Here is a 5,480-nt window from a genome sequence, read left to right as displayed (position 1 = left end):
AAATTTTGAGTATTTATCTTATGCCTATTGTTAGAAAATAATAAAAACTTAACACCACAAACTAATGTGAGATCCTAACCCACTACCCACCAGGAACTCTAGTTTTCCCACATGACCCAAAGATCTGCACCTCCTTTCAGAGGCCCTCCATTAGGGTCACCCCATATCCCAGAGATTGCTTGCCATGGATCACCACCTCCTCTTGGCTCCTCTCTCTCCTTTGGGATTTTTCAGATCAAAGGCTAGAAAAATGAGTGCCAAGTGCTAGATGATCACAATTGTCAATCTGAACTATTATATCGAACAAAACTATAAAAATGGAAGGAAAAATGAAAACTTTCCATGAAAAAAATTAAAGGAATTGATGACTACTAAGGCAACTCTTCAAATGAAACTAGACAGAACACTTCAATCTTACTAGAATACCAAACACATCCAAAAGATCCCAAGGAACAAATAAACAAACGGCAGGACAGGTAATCAAAAGAGAACTGAGAAAATATTTTTTTTAAAAATCAACAAAATGAGAGGAATTAATACAGAGATAATAAATCTGAATACTAATGCTCTCAAGTCCCCAATACAAAGACACAGAAGAAAAGATTTAGTTAGAGAACAGGATTCATCTTTTTGCTGCCTCCATGAAACACATCTCACCATCAATGATAAATACCACCTTGAGGTAAAAGAATCAAAAACATCTATTCTAAGCAAATGGAACTAAGAAACAAGGAAGCATAGCTATTGTAATATCTGACAAAACAGATATTAAACCAAAAGTTATCATAATTGATAATTTTGGACCCTTAAACTCATTAAACTAAAAGCTCATCAACATAATTTATAATCTTAAACATATACACAGCAAAAACGAGAAATGGACACCTTCTTTTGAAGCTGTTGACCAGGGATCCCACACACCCTTAAACATTACTGGCCATTACCCCTGTATTTGGTCACCAATGAGAACTTCACAGTAAGACCTTATTGCTGAAGATACTACCTACAAGAGTTGTAGAACAACCAATAAAGCTAGTGCTGACTTCAAAGGCTCATTTCTACCCTCTAGCTTTTATAGAACTAGAATATGCTATGCAAGCTACCTGAAGAGAAAATTTAGCATGAACCTTACCCAACTGTGAATTCTGTGAGCTACATCAACAACAACTAACTGGCCTGGAAGATATGCCCACTGGGGCAACAGTGTCAGAAATATCATAGGACTAACCAACTACTTTGTATTTGAATTTAAGGTCTTCTTTATAGGATGGAGCCTATACCTGACAATGATATCAAGCCTAAGATCCTGAGACTAGACAGCCCACAGGCCATGGGGGGAAACCTAATACAACTATTCTGATAAGTATATATAGTATTAAACTTATTTCTAAGGACTTATTGTTATATCTATAGATTAATGCATCTCTCAACTCTCTCATTGACTCACAACTAGTCAATGTGTAGAGAACAAGAGGCTGGAGAGTAGGAGTGCTCATTCCTGAATAGACACCTATATCAAACATCTTCCTTCTACGGCTTAGAGATCATTGTGGAAGAGGTAGTGGAAAGATTGTAAGAGCCAGAGAAGATGGATAACCAAAAGGAAACTGAGTTTTCTAAACAGTTAGCCAGTTATTTATATGAACGCACAGCAATAGTGACAGCATGGACAAGTCCCACATAAGTTCAAGCCAGACAAAATACCATTATTGATATGGGGAAGTAGGTAAGAAACCCCAATCCTAACTTAGGAACTACTGGCAACCAATGACTGTTGGAAAGAGGAAAATCAGTCTCATTTAATGGTGAGACTCTTAGAAGGTTGACCAAGTTCCAGTGGATGAACCCACAGTGAAGGCATTTGGGGACATAAACCTAACTCTAAAGGCCTTAATATAAATTAGAGTACATAAATTTGGTGGGAGATTAGTAAGGGCAGTGAAGATATGGAAGGGATCAAAATATGAGAAAATACATTGCATAAAAGGCACAATGATTCAACAAAAATAATTTAAAAGAAGAGGAAAACAACAGACTAACGTCAGCACAGGGATAGCTGTTGACCAGTAACACCACTCTCAACAATAACCAGGCTATTTGGAAAAAAGCTAAACAGAGAAATTCAGGAGTTAAGTAGCCTTACCAATCAAATGGACCTAACAAACACCTACAGAATATTCCACCCAAATACTGAAGAATACACATTCTTCTCAGCAGACAATCTTTCTCCAAAATCAACCAGTTATTAGGACACAAAGCATGTCTTAAACAAATATAGATAAATTGAAACAACATTCTGCATTCTATTAGACAATAATGGAATAAAGATGGACATCAACAGTGAAAGAAACCCCAGAAAGTCCAGAAATTTATGGAAATGAAACAACATGACACTATATGATAATTAACTCAAGGATAAAATCAAGCAGAAAAAGTTAAAATTCCTGGAATTGAAAGAAAACGAAAACACAACATACCAATCTATGTGAAAAAGTCTTTAGCAGCTATCCATCTGATAGAGGGATAGTATCTAGAATATACAAAAAAATTAAACATCATGAAACAAGCAACCCAGTTAAAATTGGTACATGGAACTAATCAGAGAGTCTTCCAAAGATCAAATACAAGTGGGTGAAAAATATTTTTCTTAAATGTTCAACATCCTTAGCCAGGAAAGTGTAAATAGGGATGTACTTGTGTGTTACAATTATAAGATTCCCTTATAATTTCAGGCCCTAAGATATCAAAGGCTCCAGAGTAGCATGACAGGCGCTCCTAGGGTGGAGAACTGGAGGCTTATGGCTTCAGGCTTAAGGGTCAAGAGATTTATCACTAGGTTGAAGGATTGTAGATTTGGGTTTTATTGCCTTGATCTAGCACTCAACAGCTACTGTAATCTTCAGTTTTTAGAAGAAACTAGTGATGACATCATTCAGTGCCAGCTAGTATTACCCTTCATAATAGTTAATTTTTATTTTTAGCTTGACTAGATATAGAGTCACCTATGAGACAGACTTCTAGGTATGTCTGTGTGATAGTTATTGATTGTCCACCTGAGAAAACCTAAAATTATAGGAAAAAAATCTCTGGGCAAATCTGTGAGAGCGTTTCTATATTGGTTGAGGTGGAAAAACCCACTAAATGTGCATGCCACCATTCCATGGGCTGGGGTCCGAGGCTGAGTAAACACAATAAAGTGAGCTGTGCACTAGTATTCATCACCCTCTGCTTCCTTGCTGCAGGTGCAATTGAGGACTAGGTGTCAGACAGATCCCAGCAGGTAGGCAGGTAGGCAGATAGGGAAAAAGAGGCTCTAGGTGAATAAATATAATTTTCACTTAAGCATTTAAGATGGCCAAATTCCTCATTCTTCTCACATTTAGAACAAAAACTTGGTCAGCTTTTTCCCACCAGAAGAACAGTTCCTTGGAACTTTCAAATTTGCCAGGGTCAGGGGACTTTGCTTCCCCAACTTTTTTGTTCCTTAAATCAATGGAGAAAAAGAATTCATTGTTGTAATGCTAGACAAGCTCATCCTGATAGTATCACAATGTGGCCAGCTTATCTCAAGCTTCTGCCACAATGCTTGTCCTGTCATGATGATACCTTCAAGCTGTGAGTCAAAATATACCCTTCCTTCCTTATGTTGCTTTTGTAAGGTTTGTTGTCATTGCAGTAAGAAAAATAACTAATAAATCTGTAAGGGTATTTCTAGAGAGGTTTAACTGAAGGAGTACCACCCTGTATGTGATGGGCTGGAATACTGAACAGAATATAGAGAGAAACAAACACAGATGGAACTGTAGCATTCACCTGTCTTTGCTTGCTGACTGGATGGAATGGGACCAACAGTCTCCTTCTCCTACATGCCATCTCAACTACTGTGGTTGTATCCCATTAAACCATAAACCAAAAGAAACCCTTAAATTGTTTTTGACAGGTATTTTGTCACAGCAGTGACAGCAAGGAATGAATACATATAATTTTCTGTTTGTTTTTTTTTGAGACAAGGTCTCCCTGTAGTCCCAGCTGGCCAGGAACTGGCTATGTAGACCAGGTTGGCCTCGATCTCAGAGATTGACCTGCTTCTGCCTCCCAAGCACTGGGAGGCATGAGCCATCACCCCAGGCCTAATAAGCATCTTTCATCAGTTGCAGCTGTTGGACCTCGGGTGTTAGGACCGTGATCCCTTAGAAAAATCTTTCTGTGAGTAGGGCCCACAATCCCCTGGTTTGGGGTTTTCTAGTCTCTTCCTTCTCTGTGTGTCCACCTTTCTTTGACTCTACTGCCTCTGTTTCCCATATTTTCTGCCTCCAGTTGATCTACAGAACCCTGTCTTGCCACTACTCTGGTGCCACCTCCACCACTGCTACTCCTGTTGCCATTTGTTGCCCTGCTGTTGGTGTCCTCAACTCCTCTTCGTGCCACCAGCTCAGGTCACTCTACTCAGGACATACATTGCACATTGACAAGAAAAGTCTATTTGGAAAAAGTATTTTATTGGGCAAATGTTGCACAGGAGGGTGTCTCTTAGCCAACTTGAACACCAAGCCAGTGTAACACTCTAATTTTAGTAAGTCACAGCACAGCTTCTTGTTCCACACATCACACTTTACATACAGACCAATCATAGACTTGAACAGACTTGAACTTTCTGTTGAGCCAGCTGGTGAATGCTCTCTCCCTTACATGAATGAGAAGAGCTGCAGGGTGAGCAGGGTCATTCGGAGTTCACTGAGGTTCATCATGGAGTGATGTCTTCAAAGGTCTGAGCAGCCAGCCTGGAGCGGGACTCCAGAAGCAGGCATCGGGTATTCAGCAGCAGTACTTTTTTTTAGTAGTCTCCTGCAGCTGCTGCAGGATGGCGAGGTGACTGTAAGTTTCTAAAACACTCAGGCTGCCTTGAGGGCAGCCCAACGGTTGGCAAAGGAACTGCATGACTGGCTTTTTTCCATCTGAGGCTGTCAGACCTGACAATGTATCTGATAACTGTTGTTCAGGAGCTGAGCCGTTGCCCTCAGTATTTGAAATTAATTTTTAAATTCAAGGACCATATACACCAAAGAAGTAATATAAAATTAACATTATTAGCCGGGCATGGTGGTGCATACCTTTAATCCCAGTACTCGGGAGGCAGAGGCAGGCAGATCTCTGTGAGTTCAAGGCCAGCCTGGTCTCTGGGAAAATAAAAAAGAACAGAGGACATAAGTCAGCTTCAGTTAAAGGTAGCATGAAAAAAGATAACAGCAAAGTGGTGCTTGATTGTAATCTTAGCACTCAGAAAGGAGAGGCAGGAGGAGCAGTGCAAGTTCAAGGGCAACTTGGTCTAGACAGTGGGTTTCAGGGACTCACAGTGAAGCTATATTTTAGACATATATATATATATATATAGAGAGAGAGAGAGAGAGAGAGAGCTAAAGTAAGCTCAAATAGAATGTGAAAACTACAAAAATATTTTCGCTTAGTTAATCTTAGTTATG

Source organism: Nannospalax galili, unplaced genomic scaffold (assembly GCF_000622305.1).
Source record: "Nannospalax galili isolate Female #2095 unplaced genomic scaffold, S.galili_v1.0 scaffold449, whole genome shotgun sequence".
NCBI lineage: Eukaryota > Metazoa > Chordata > Mammalia > Rodentia > Spalacidae > Nannospalax > Nannospalax galili.
This window is presented reverse-complemented; position numbering follows the sequence as displayed.